This window comes from Aythya ferina (genome assembly GCF_964211825.1).
Source record: "Aythya ferina genome assembly, chromosome: 5".
NCBI lineage: Eukaryota > Metazoa > Chordata > Aves > Anseriformes > Anatidae > Aythya > Aythya ferina.
In genome coordinates this window covers 46,742,157-46,755,272 of record NC_140301.1, presented here as the reverse complement: position 1 = coordinate 46,755,272, position 13,116 = coordinate 46,742,157, and the positions used below count along the sequence as shown (strand labels likewise).

At 48.2% G+C, this 13,116-nt stretch overlaps 1 long non-coding RNA gene and 1 pseudogene across 4 annotated transcripts; one reads left to right on the top strand and one right to left on the bottom strand.

The window, feature by feature from the left end:
- Positions 1–2,671: 2,671 nt before the first annotated feature.
- Positions 2,672–4,531, top strand: LOC311437291 (prolactin-releasing peptide receptor pseudogene; annotated as a pseudogene). The gene is made up of 2 exons: positions 2,672–2,799; positions 3,373–4,531. The product of its transcript is annotated as a prolactin-releasing peptide receptor pseudogene (transcript).
- A 2,957-nt stretch (positions 4,532–7,488) lies between these two features.
- LOC311438074 lies at positions 7,489–10,459 on the bottom strand. Of its 3 annotated transcripts, none has more exons than XR_014693916.1 (5): positions 10,349–10,459; positions 9,743–9,960; positions 9,149–9,234; positions 8,795–8,980; positions 7,489–8,347 (listed from the first exon to the last, which is right to left on the bottom strand). It is a non-coding gene; the product is annotated as an uncharacterized lncRNA (long non-coding RNA). The 3 variants fall into 3 exon arrangements; XR_014693917.1 differs by having other exon boundaries at positions 9,149–9,355; positions 9,743–9,896; positions 10,349–10,438; XR_014693918.1 differs by having other exon boundaries at positions 9,743–9,896; positions 10,349–10,438.
- Between the last annotated feature and the right edge of the window lie 2,657 nt (positions 10,460–13,116).

Below are 13,116 nucleotides of genomic sequence, written 5' to 3'. Positions count from 1 at the left end.
TCCCCTGCAGCTCCCCTGGGTTTAATCTCAATATCTGAGCACAGGGCTCACCCGTGCTGCCTCAAACCTGCCAAAGGAAGGTAAAATCAGTGACAAAAAGGGAAATCTCATTAAAATAGCTTCAACCCTGCTTCAAAGCTGTGTCCACACCTCCAACCTGAGCTGCGCTCTATACAGCAAATTGCATAGGCATAGACTGGATTTAGGAGAGGAGTAATGGTTGTGATTCCAGCCATGTGGATAATGCTTGCCTTTAGTCCCAAATTTTTATTTTTTAAATACCAATTGATTGTGGCTGGATGATATCCTGAGGCCATGCACCCGCCTCTCTTCAAATCCAAGACACAAAACCCAAAGTGAATGGATGTGGGTGGAAATCAATACAACACAGAAATGCCCTCCTGCCATTCCATACCCTCACAGAGTGTGTCTAACATAAAATAAGCTTTTTTTCCCGCCACAGAAGAAAGCAGAGAGGCCAAAACAGGAGATAAAGAAGATTGTTTACAGCAGTTCATGGCTTAAAAAAGCTGCAACCACTTCCATCACTTTAATAAAAACCTTAGCTTGTCTGTAGTAGTGTTTTAGTGGCTACTTATCCCCCAATTCCAGAATAGCAGGAGATGGAAGAAGAGGCTGCTCTCTCAATACCCCAAGGTATTAATGCGAAGCTACGGAATAAGAAGGGAAGGAAAAGCCCAGATTTCCCAGAAGCATACCTGTTTAAAACTAGCCTAATTCATTTTAAGGATTAAGAGATTCAGGCTTATTTTTTTAAAGGTATTTGTATTGTTTGTAAACACAGGCAGGAGAGAAGAGTCAAGCAAGCTAAATCCAGTCCTGCTTCTTGCATGACTCAAAGCACATTGCAGATGCTTTTTTCAAGTGTTTGTGCAAAGGGCATTTTAGTGATGAAGCTTTTTCTCCACGTTCTTAAAAATGTCGATGTTGAAGTTACCTTGAAGGTAAAAGGCCCATGGATTGTGCAGGTCACCTATTTCTGGTGTGTGCAGCCATGGCTCTGTGATGAGAGGCGGCTCAAAGTGTGCCTGGCGAAAGTTGGTGCTTCAGTGGGAAGAAAAATCGTCACATGCTGACAGTCTTTGACTCCCATTTGGACTGATATGACCCAAACTTGCAGCAATTCTGCTTTATTTTATAGTATCTGCACCCTTTGCTGGCATATGTGCCACAGTTGGGCATCCCTTGACCCATTGCTGGGCTGCTGTCACCCCACAGCTGCCCTTGGCCCATGGTTGGGCTGTCCTTGCCCCCGCTGCTGGGTGTTTATCATCCCACAGTTATCCTTGCCCTGTGGCTGGGCATCCATCGCCTCATGGCTGCCATCACCCCATAGCCACCCTCACCCCATGGATGCCTTCACCCCAGGGCTCGGACATCCTTTCTCCATGGTTGGGTGCCTATTACCCCAACTGTGATTACCCCACAGCTGTTCTTGCCCCATATCTGGGCCATATTCAGTCCTTGGCCCCTCCTGCCCCATGACTGGGCTATCTTTACCCCATGGTTGGGTGTCCACTGACCCATGGCTGGGCCACCCTCACTCCATAGCTGCCATCACCCCACATCACCCCATGGCTGCTCTCGCCCTATGACTAGGTCATTTTTACCTCTTGATTTGGTGTTCATCATCCCACAGCTGTCCTTGCCCCATGGCAGGGCCATACTCATCCCATACTTCGGTGTCCATAAACCCACAATTAGATGTCCATAAACCCATGACTGGGTGCCCATAATCCCACACTTAGCTGCCCACCACCCCATGGCAACACCGCCCCCACCTCACCCTGCCCTCACCCCACAGCTGGGTGCCCATCACCCCACACCAGGACCCCCTCACCCCACAGCTGGGTGCCCACCCCTACCCCACAGCCCTCCTCGCCCCCCTCCCTCCCTCCCTCCCTCCCTCCCTCCCTCCCTCTCCCCCAGCCGGGGGTCCGTCGGGGAGCTCCGAGTGGTCCCTGTGCCCACCCACCCCATTCCCCCCTTCCCATGGGACCGACCCCCTCTCCCCACAGCCCAGGGGGGTGAGCAGACCATCCCCATGGTACCAGGAATACCCACCCCGCGGGTGGGAACGCCGTGCTCCTCCCCGGCTTTTAATCCCGCTGCTCCGGCACCGCATCGCCACGAAAATAAGGGGCGAGATCGGGGATGGCAGCGGACGGAGGGCTTGCAGTAGACATCAGCCCCTGAACGAAACCCTCTGCCCCATCCTGGCTGGGACAACTGGGGAACAGTGGGGTCCCAGAGGGGCTCCCCGTGCCTACCCAGGCAGATTGCGGGCGGTAAGTGAGCTCCGGAGCAGGGATCGAGAGCGGACTCGACTCCCACCTCCTTAAGGGACCAAAAAGAATATTTTATTCTTTCAATCGATCATCAGGTTTGCTTCTACTTTCTATCCAGATTTTGTTTTCCAGGGCAGGGTGTGCAGACCCAGCGCTGAACGGCTTGCAGCGTGAAGTAGCAAACTGTAATACCTCTCAGTAAACTCTGATTGGTTATTTAATTAATACCATTTCCACCATCCACAAGGGGTAAGGAGATTTTTTCAGGTCCTGGTGAGGGGAACAGAAAGGTAAATTTGACAGCGTGGGGTTCTGGGGGTTAATTCTGCATTTTCCTGCACTTTCTGCTATAATAGATTTGCCTCCCCCTGCACTGTGCTGCCATCAGGAGTTTTTTGGGGCTGCTGGGGACAGCAGCCACGCGCTCCATCCCGCCGCCGTCGCTGCAAGGAGAAAGCAACCCGGGGAAGGAGACGACAAAGTGCCACAGGTAATTAGCCAAAGTGATGGGGAAAGGGTGAGAGGGAGGACTGAGCACAGGGGTGGAGTGAGCAGGATGCTGCGAGACGTCTCAGCCAGAGCAGCGACGGGAAGGTGATGGGGGAAATATACAATTTTCCTGGGGGAAATACCCAAGGGGACGAGATAAGGGGATGAGGGAGAGGTGGGGAGGAGATAAGGGGATGGGGGAGAGGTGGGAGACATCCCTCCTGTTGAGCGGGGTGGCTGGAGGCTGGCAGGTGAATCACTAAGAGCAAGAAGAAATGCGGGAGCACCTCTTTTTCCCCACTGCATGTCAGCACAGCTCCGGGCTACTTTCCATGCAGCATCCCCAGCCGCTGCCCCCAGGCTGGCTGCTCCCTGCAAAAGCACAGCCGCTGTTTAACCTCTTCCTAGCCAAGTTCCCATTTTCCCCACACCAAAGCTTGGATTTGTCTGCCCCTGTTCACTCTCTAAAAAAACCAACACTGCTAGTGAGGGCTGGAAAAGAGGATCTAGACCTTGGGGACAGACCTTGGTTCTTCTGGGTATAAGAACCTCAGCACTTTTCTTTTCTGTTCAGGGCTAATTTTCTGGTCTCTGCCCGACTCCAAGGCAGGGAGGAGAAGCAGAGCTGGTCCCACCTCAGCATGGCTCACAGCCAGCTCCCGAATGACTCCTGGCAGAACGGCTCAGCCCCTCTCTTCACTGGCCTTGACCTCCTCCTGGAGCTCAAACCACTCTTCATCCCACTCTACGCCACCCTGGTGGCCGTGGCATGCACAGGGAACCTCTTCCTCATCCTCCTCATCGCTCTCACCAAGAAGCTGCACTGCACCACCAATTTCCTGATAGGGAACCTGGCCGCAGCTGACTTCATCATGTGCCTGGCCTGCGTCCCGCTGACCGTCTCCTACGCCTTCGAGGTGCGGGGCTGGCTCTTTGGGATGTTCATGTGTTACTTCGTCACCTTGATGCAGGCTGCCACCGTCTTCGTCTCGGTGCTGTCCCTCACCGCCATTGCTGTCGACCGGTATGTTGTTGTGGCGTACCCCATCCGCCGGAGGATCAGCCGCAAGTCCTGCATCTGCATTGTGGCCTGCATCTGGTTGCTCTCCATCATGGCCTCTGTCCCCACCTCCCTGCACACCCAGTACTTGGATCTCAACACCATTGGCCATGACATGATCATCTGTGAAGAGTTTTGGAAGCATGAGGAGAGGGAGAGGCTGCTGTACTCGTGCTTGATGCTTCTCCTGTCCTACATGCTCCCACTGTTGGCCGTGTCAGTCTCCTTCTGTGCCATTACCTACCACCTGCGGAGGAGGAACATCCCGGGTGCTGCCTACCCCTGCCAAGACAAATGGACCAAAACCAAGCAGAAAACCTTCCGCGTGCTCACCGTCTCGGTGGTGTGCTTCGCGATCTGCTGGCTGCCCCTCCAGGTGGTGAACTTCATCAGAGACATCGACGAGGAGTTCACCATCTTGGACAAGAGGTACGTGAACGTCATCCAGGTGTCGTGCCACTTGATCGCCATGAGCTCTGCCTGCTACAACCCCTTCATCTATGCCTCCCTCCACGACAAGTTCCGCTTCCACCTCAGCAGCTACTTCTACCGCAAGAAGAAGAGCTCCAGCATCGTGTCCTGCAAGGCCTCGCGATTCAACACCTGCTCCACGCTGGCAGATGCTCCAGCTGGGGTCTCGGATAAGATAGCTTTGCAGACCAGGTTCTGTTAGCTGAAGTTCCCCAAAAGACTTACTTGCTCTCAGATCTGGCGTACACTTTGCTTTAGGCTGGACATAGGAGCTGGTTGTGGTGGTTTGTTGCTGTTCCCAGAAAGTCTCTTGTGCCTGGCAAGGAGCAAGCACAAGGCAAGCAGCAGATGGGATGGGTGTCTTCAAGGAGCAGCTCCTCTGAGCAGCTCAAGGATGTTTTCTTCTTGGCAGCAAAGCAAAATGGTGCAACAACAACCACCACAGCCATGCAAAGGTGGAGCAGTCCTTAGCAGGACTTGCCTGCTAGCCCTTGTGCAGACACACAGGACCTCGGGTAGGTGTTTCCATCAGGCACAGCTAGAGAGAAGCAAGTGTCAATGAAACAGTGGTTGCTTGCCTGTTGGAACAGAATAATGTACGTATATCCAGGTGAATGACTGGACACATAACCAGTCTGATATAGTGTTCTAAGCCTCAGTTTTCAGAAATGCCTACGCATCAACACATCCAGAGTCTGCCTCAATGTTTGCCATTGCTCCATGTGCCAAAGAGAAGTGCTGGGTTGTGCAGTGCAGTTGGGTATGGGATCTATACCCTGTATCTCCAATCACAGCTGGCTATAGTAGGTCGCTGGTGTTGTATCCAGCACAAAGACCTCTCCTCATGGTGTATTCAGGGGTGGATCAGCTTCTCAGCAAGGTGTTGGGTGCATTTAATACACGTTGGGTGCATTTAAACAAGTCTTTGGGCTGTACATCTTCATTTTGCAGGATAAAAATTGTTCCTAAGCAACAGATAGCATTTTCTGACTCTGGAGGAGCACCAGCTCTCGCAGGTAGCAGTTAAATAGCTGTGCATTTTTTTTCCTTTTGTTTAAATTGCAGTCCATTGGTGAAAGGACAATATACAGCCAGAAACACGCATTCTTCTGTCAGCGAGGATATGGGTACATGTGGCTACCTGTAGCAGATGGCTTGTTTTGAACGGGGGGAAGACTTCCATAATGTACTTGTCCTTCTGAAGGAGTCATCTGTGTAACCTCACTTGGAGGTCCCCATTTCTCAAGTCATCAGTGTGCAGCCAAACAAGGCAGATGTAGCCGGGGCACATCAGTAAGCTTCAGGCAGTTCTTCATAGACAGGTAGGGCTCAAGGGAATGGGCTAGTTGGTGAGTACAATGTCAGTTTGTGTGCTTGCTGGGGAAGAAGTTTTTATCCCTGCTCAGAGTAGTTTAAGACCGTGTAAATCCATGTTCATGTTCCTTGGGTGGTGGTGCGAATCCTGGTGATGGGCTGCTGTAACACAGAAACTGCTGGATAAAGGGCAGGCTGGACTCTTCTTGGTGTCTCCAGATGCTTGGCACATCTGTGGTCCACCTGCCAGTGCTGTGCAAGCAGCACAGCAAGAAGGCAGCATCTCTTTGTTGGCCAGCTCAGCTTTAACCTCTTGATTTCCCATGAAGAATCATTTGGAGACATCAGCCCAAGGGCACCAGCCACACACAATCACAGAATTGGGGTAGTTAGAAGGGACCTCAAAGCCCATCCAGTTTCAGCCCCCTGCCATGGCAGGGATGCCACCCACTAGATCAGGTTGCCCAGGGTCTTGTCCAACCTGGCCTTGCACACCTCCAGGGATGCTCACCATGAGTGCTGAGTTTCAGGGTCACAACTGCTGCAGACCACCTAAGGCAATGCCTTTGTGCCACCAACCACTGCTGTGCTCCATGGGGCCAAGCCACGGATCTCCCACTGCTCTTCATGGCCAGGGATAGGACTTCAAAGCCCCCAGGTGACAGGTCCTCACCTCTGGATGAAAGCTCTCCGTAGCCTTGGCCATCACTCCTTCAGTGCAAACAAAGTTGGCAGACCCCAACAATTTTGGGGAACCACGTGCTGTTGGCTCGCCTTCCTGCTGCAACATTTATGGTCCTAATGGCCATCCCAGCACATCAACGTGTGTTCAGCTGGCTGAGATGAGGACCCACCAAACGCAATGCCACTCAGCCCGTTTGCTTCTCGCAGCTTTCCTGTGGCTACGTGCTCAGGAGCAGAGGCCAGAACTGCTCGTGCTGGAGGAGCAAAGCAGAGCAAGCCAGGAGCACTGCTTGTCCCTTCCTCTAATAAAGGCTTAAAAAGCTCAGGCTGTGTGTTTGTATTGATTTAAATCCCCCCAAAATAAGGCCTGCAGTTGCTCTCCTTGAGCGCATCTTGATCACATTGCAGGAAACCAATCAATCTGGACATGTTTTTCTCTGCCTCCATCACTGGCTGCTGCTCAGGGGTCAGCTGGTGATCAGAACCAGAGCACCGGGGCTGCCTGAGGTTTTGGGAAAGCTCTGCCAAGAAACAGCTCTATATTTAATTTATTTTTTACTTATTTTTTATTTTTTAACATTTTTTTTTTCATTTACAAGGTAATGACTCACGATGTGTTTTTGCTCACTTTGATTTCTCACCACAGCACCACAAATATCCCATACCCACCTGAAATTTTGCGATAGAAAATAATTGGTCTCACAGGCAAGGGTAGCCTCTGAGCCACTTCCCTTCATGCTGGGAGAAGTCCCAGCATTACAAGAAAAGGCACAAACCCCCCAAGTCTCCAGGCATATCCTCATGTAATAAACTTGCCAATCAGGGACTTAAAAATCAAACTGGTACTGGGATGAGAATGTCAGCAGGCAGCACAAAACCTAGCAAAGAAAAGGGTAATGAAGTTTAAAAGCTAGCTTTTATGCTGGTACATGTAAGGTGGATGTTTTCAGGGCTGAACTATGGGGGTTTCCTATTCAACAGGTCCAACTCCAGACAGCTCCCCTGGAGCCAGCATTGCTTTTAAGTCTCCTATGCTCAGTAGCACCAAGAAGGGCTCTGAGCTTCTAAGGGCAGTGAGATGGGTACGGAGATTTTTCTCTATTTGGCTTTTTGGTGGAGACCTGGGGAAGGCACTAAAACAGCCTGGAGTTACTGAAAGCATTTAAGAATCCTGCAGTTTTGGTGGAAAAAAGGGTGTCGCTGGTAACTCTGCACTAAATTGGGCCAGTGCACTAAGTCCTGCTTGCCCACGTGTTGCTGAAGAGCACGTGGTGCTCACAGAGGCACTGTGCTTGAGATGAGCACTTCTACTTTTAATTAACTCAGGAAAAAAAATGGTATGCAAAAGTGATGAAGTCACCCCTTCCATCACATGGCGCTCGTGTTTCCCAGCTGGGTGCGAATCGTGCTGCTGAGCACAGGCTCAGAGGAAGCCTTGGACAGGGGTGAATCAGGTGGGACTCAGCAAAGTGCTCACAAGTCAATGTTTTTCACAATAATCACATTTCCTCCCTGGGCTTTTGGCTCACTCAAACTGCTTGGCTGCTCTGATTTCAGCTGTGTGGGCTGTGTTTCCTTGGGAGAGGAGAAGCACACAGCCAGGAGGAGGATGGACAGACAGACGGATTATCTGCTGGGCTCATGTTCTCTGGGAGCACTGCTTTGCTCACCTGAGCTCTTAGTGATGCTGCCATCACACTTTCTCTACCAGGCACAGAGCTGCCTATGAATCAACAGCAAAACAAAACAAAACAGAACAAAACAAAACAAAACAAAAAAAACAAAGGCCAACTCCACGAGCGCTCAGGATGCTAGATAGTTTTTTCTAGATTATTTAAAGTGCTGCTTGTTCCAGTTGTACTTGGTAGCCAACATCAAACGGCACAAATAGAAATGCAAATGGGCCTTTTCATCTTGGTTTTTCTGACTCCTTTGCAGCAAAGCCCATCGCAAGCAGGCACGCGCTGCTCCGTGCGGCTGTGTTCCTCCGTGGTAAAGATTGCTTTGTTCTGCCAGGCAGCTTGAAAAAAAAAAAAAAGACTCAGAGCCTGGAAGGAATAAAAACAACACACCAATCCTTAAAAAATGTGAAAAAGTAAATAATTAAAAAAAAAAACAAAAACAAAAACGCCATAGTGCTACTGCAAAGGGGAGCTAAAACAGACAGGGATGTCACTCCCACCTTGTAACTGATGCTAACACCAGGGTATCGTGGGGCTTGCATGTGGTTTGGGTTTGAAATAGCCAAAGTATCCAATACAATAGAGACCTGTCTTCATTAGGAGGAATTTTTTTGTGTGTGCCAGCTGGATATCCCCAGGAGGGAGAGAAGGGAAAATGGACTCCACCTGGCCTGGCTGCAGCCGCCATCCCCGCTCTCTGCTTTGGCTCGCAGAGCTGCCGCAAGGAGGAAGTTTTCCCCGTGCTAAATACCGCGTGGAAATCCCCAAATCCCCGTTTCACTTACGAGTTGAGCTAAACCTTTTGGTGACCTTTCCGCCTCATTACGTGCCGTGAGAACCGGCAGGGAGGATTTTCTCCCCTATGTGCCCAGCCCAGGCTCTGCGCATCCCTGCCGTCCAGTTCTCTGGATACCAAGCTCCTGCTAGCAAAACCCAGGCATGCCTGCTGCCAGAGGAATTTTATTTTTCTCCTTTCAAGACAAACAGATAAAGAAGAGGCTGTTTTAATCAAGCTGGGAGAGAGTTTTGGGTCCCACTGGAGCTGTAGGACCTGCCCCTGAAGTCACTACATGTTCCCCAAGTCAAAGCCACCTTGGGGTGTATAAGGCTGGACCATCTGTTCCTTGACGGATGCCTACCTGGTCTTGCTGCTGCATGTGTTTCAAGGCAGGAAGAAGCTTTTCCGGACTTTATACAGATTTTTCCCCCCATGGGATGAAGCAGTCTGGAGAACATTATCAGTGCTTGGTATTGAACAGCATTCAGGGCTTTATGAGCAAGGCTCTCCTCTTGCTTAGTCTCACAGCAAATAAGAGCCACAAAAGCAAAATCTTTTTGACCTTTGGCTAAAGATGCAGAGAACACGAACTAAAGAGTCTGAGCATATGCAACGTAAAGTCTTAAATAAGCAATTCACTCCAGCATCAGCCCTTATTTCCTGATCCTATTGCCCTGTAAAGCTGTAGGGATTTCTCCCTCTTAACTCTTGGCCAGCTGGACAGAAATGGAGCTGGTCTTGCAGTGGGGAAAAAACCTGCAAAATCCCAGGAGGAGGGTGTTAAGGGAGCAGAAGGATTTCCTACAGTGATGGGTTTGTGCGAGTGGGGAAAAACGCTTTGGGGCCACGTGCGGGTCTATGACACAGGCTTACTCTGCTCAAGGTCTCACTGAAGATTTGGGGGTTAAAAAAACCTCTTGTGGTCCACGGGTACCTACTGTGATGTGAAGCTCACCTCTGCACCCATGGTGTCCCCTGAAGGGGTGCCAGTCCATCTCCACATGCTCAAGAGTACTGAAGAATCAATTTTTTTGTGTCTTTTGGAGACCATACAAGGCTTGCTGTTCTATGCACCATTCACCATCATACTCAGGGGATGAGGATGTGGCCTGAGATGCAAACCCATTTCTTACCAAAGGATGCTAAGAAATTAAGGTCAATTCCTTTCAAATTCTACACATGAAAACAAAACAAAACAAACAAACAAACAAAAAAGCACACTTTTTGGCCAAGACAAGGCAAATAAAACAAAGGTCCTTTTTACTTATTTTCACCAACTGATGAAAATCCATGCAGATGCTAAGCCAAATCAAGCCTCTTCCAAAATCAAGGTTGCATTAGAGGCATTTACTAAATGGGCAGAGTTGGCAGATTCTCTGTTTTATAGCTATAAACAGACAAAATTTAGGTCTGTACCTATTTCCAAGTCTTGAAAATTGTGCAAATGGGGGCAGGATCCTAACCCCTCTCCCTCTGCCCCCCCCAGATTCATCTGCATTTCCTACTATTTTGTCCAACTTAGCTTTAATTGACCTAAAAGGATGGCATTTTTACTACTTGCCTTCGGCTGTTAGTCCTCCCTCAAACCAATAGCACCATAGGAAATCAGAAGCTGTTATCCACTGTCGATTTTTTCTTTCTTAATTTCCTCTCATCACAAGCTCTATTAGCTCACCCTTAATTAAAACCCCTTGAATTGCCCTAATTAACTCCTCTTGTCTCTCTCTCTCTCCTTTTTTTTTTTTTTTTTTTTTCTCAGCTGGGTCTCAGAGGCACTAACGGGCAGCTTTGAAAGAGGATCCCCACCATCCATAGTGGTGGCCCAAGGCAGGGTTTTTTCTGTGATTTCTTCCTCTCTCTCCTTTTCAGCCTCTTTTATATATTCCTATAATCTTAAATAACTCATGCCTCCAAGACCAATAAAAAAAATAAGTTCTGGGAAGCTGATCTACAAAGAATACAAGGTTTCCTTGTCCATATTTTCGTGCGTGACTAGAATTTGTCATTCTCAAATGCCAGGAGAACAAATCCCCACCCCCGTGTTTCCCCCCTTGAGTTGTTTTGCTCATCTCCCCAAATTACGTGCAGGAAATGGGAAAATACTGTTTTGCAAGTGTGAGCTAAAACCCGAGTGTCTTCTGAGAATAAATTCAGAACCACTCCACAAATTCAGGAACCACAGTCTCTGATTCAAAGAAACTGGATATATAAAGAAGAACACAATTTGTTCACTCAATGAAAGTAAATTAGACAAATCAGTGATAAAATATGTTTGAAGGCTGACTCTGTGGAGCTTTCCTCAACAGGATCCTCTTAGCTTGTTCTACCAGGAACTGGCAGCTATAAACAGGGCAACTTTGTTGAATCATCTTCCATTATTAAGTCTTTTGTTGAATATTTTGCTTAAGCATATTTGCTCCTCACAAACTCTCTTGTCACCTAAAATATGGTTGATAACCCAGTGGTCTTGCCAGCTTAGCATTGCTTTTGGTTTCAACTGCAACTCACAAATAGCCTTGTGACTGCCTGTTGCCATAAGCTAAAGAGATACTAAACTACCCAAAATCTAGACAAAGTTTTTATTTATTATTATTATTATTTTATTTTTTATTTTTATTAGTATGAAAGTCTTGAATGTAGGGTATGACCTCCAGGATGAAGATTCATCATCAGCCATCGGCAACTATTCTCCTGGTGCTTGAATGTTTTATTAGATGATATGTTAAAACTGATAAAGACACCTGGGTTGGGGTTTTTGCACATTACAGTTGTCCAATCAGTTTTTGGCTACACATATCTGAGCTACAATTAATTTCCAGCTCTGAGATTAATCCTTTTTTAACTGTCAAGATGAGATACAAGATGATCTGCTTTTCAGCCGAGGAAAATATTTTTGATTTATGAAATTGTTTCCTGTTAACCCCAAGACATTTCAATGCTGGCAACGTGGGACCTCCAACAAATGTTCCTTGGACTGAAACCCTCACAGTCCTTCCCAGCATATTACGGATAGGTATTTAGAGACCTGATTATCCTCTTCTCTGGTGAGAGTTGGCAGTTTACAGCGCTCCCATCTGCTGGAATACATCCCAGGCATGTCTGAGACCACTTGCTTTGAGTTGTCGGTGACTTGGAAACTGGTAATACCGTGTTTATGTGGATTGCCATGTGCCTTTGCTCATGTGATCCTCCTTAAATTGATTATAATCAGTGATTTTGATACTCCAGGCGCGTGGCTTTAGCCTGCCTATTTTGAGCTGGCCTGTTCTTGTGCCCTGCGCCCGCCCTGCAACATCTTTCTATCCCTGGTGGCATGGTGGCTCCTTCCACCACCATCAGGATGCTGATGCTTCCCAGACCGAGTGGTTTGAGGGCACCTCCAAGGACCACCATCACAAAACACAAGACTTTTCCTCCAGTGCAGCCCCCAGCACCACCTCTGGGCAGGGCTGTCTCCATATCCAGCAGGGAAAAGCAACCACACACCCTCTGCAGCCTCCCCAAGCCCACCCATTTCTCAGCTCTTTTAGCTTTGGGCTGTTAGGAAAGATCCAAAACTTTCTTAAATCAAAGGATACCACCACCAAGTTCTTATCAGAGATCTCCAAAAGGGAAAATACTAGGGACAAATCAACAGAGGGATTTAACAACAAGGGCCCAGGTCATTCAGCCTCAGTCTGTTTAGATATCTATAGCTCTAAGAGAAAGATAATATTTATTTGTTCTTTATAAAGCACTTGAAAGATTATCATTTGAAAGAGCTTACATACATGCAAGGTACTACTGCCATTATTTGATTACCATTCAGTTTTCTCCTGCAGCAGCAAATGATGAAATCCTTCATTCTTCCTTTCAGAATAAATTGAGACGTAGCATTAGTTATAAATGTACATGAAGGATTGCTGATATTTTTTTACATGTGTACTGAATCGCCTCTTGGAAATTTCCTCCTTTGTCTTCCAATCAGGCACAGCAAACAAAATTAGCCTGGTAATTTTCCACTAGTTTTACCTTGCTGTGTTTGTTCTGCCTTGATGTCATCAGTGATGAGAGCAATTGCAGCTGACAGCCATTAAAAGAGAACCCCCTCTGCTGAACTGGGGTCGTGGAAGAACTTGGCTGGAAAATGCTTAGGAAATGTTCATTTGTTTTCTTATTATTGTTTCCTGGTTAGTTAGGAATAACATTACAAATCCAGCCTGGGATCCCTTCATTTCTGATTTCCTTGGCAGGTCTTGCAAAACAGCTCTCATGTTTCAAACCACTTGGTTGTGCACGGAAACTTCATCGGCTGTACAAACTGTGCCCATCTTTCTTTGTAAGTCTTGG